Source organism: Daktulosphaira vitifoliae, unplaced genomic scaffold, assembly GCF_025091365.1.
Source record: "Daktulosphaira vitifoliae isolate Bord-2020 unplaced genomic scaffold, ASM2509136v1 Scaffold_2, whole genome shotgun sequence".
In the NCBI taxonomy this organism is placed as follows: domain Eukaryota; kingdom Metazoa; phylum Arthropoda; class Insecta; order Hemiptera; family Phylloxeridae; genus Daktulosphaira; species Daktulosphaira vitifoliae.
This window is the reverse complement of record NW_026099573.1, coordinates 12,973,106-12,973,734: the sequence shown is the minus strand read 5'-3', so window position 1 is coordinate 12,973,734 and position 629 is coordinate 12,973,106. Positions and strand designations below refer to the sequence as shown.

At 26.1% G+C, this 629-nt stretch overlaps 1 protein-coding gene across 2 annotated transcripts in view; it reads right to left on the bottom strand.

Annotated features, from left to right (window-relative positions):
* LOC126900050 (vesicle-associated membrane protein 7) overlaps positions 1-629 on the bottom strand; it is a 5,850-nt gene that overhangs the window by 2,845 nt on the left and 2,376 nt on the right. The window lies entirely within an intron of this gene.

Here is a 629-nt window from a genome sequence, read left to right as displayed (position 1 = left end):
AAAAAATTGTACTGATCCATACATTTTTCAAAAAGTTATAGCATAATAAAGTTAAAAATGTAAAATACAAAATCGAAAATTTTCACACAAAAATAGCATTCGGTAGCCATTTTCACCGTGAAGATAAAATAAAGTCCGAAATTTTTTTTTTGCATAATAAAGAACATTATATTAGCTTTAATTTAAGATATATATAAAAGTGTCAGACCTTCCGGAACATTTTCAAAAGTTAAGTTGAAAAAGTTGTCATTTTAAATCCCCCCTTGTGGGCAAGTTAAGAGTTAAATTTATGAAAAAAATATACCAAATGAAAGGTAAAGACATCATGCATCTACAAAAAAAAGAATTATATTGATATGTTCATTTTTAAAAANAAAAAAGAATTATATTGACATCTTCATTTTTAAAAAAGTTATGGCAATTTTAAGTAAAAAAAAATGAAAAAATATTGAAAATTAGCGATTTTTAAATTTCTAATTTTTTTGGAGGTTTCCCCCATTTACTGGAAACAAGGGAAATTTTTTCAATTTTTGAGGGTAATGTCTTCGACTAGATACGATTTGTGATCTTTTGACGTATCATTGAAAGAAATCGGTTCGGTGAGAGCTGAGAAAAAGTGGTAACAGACA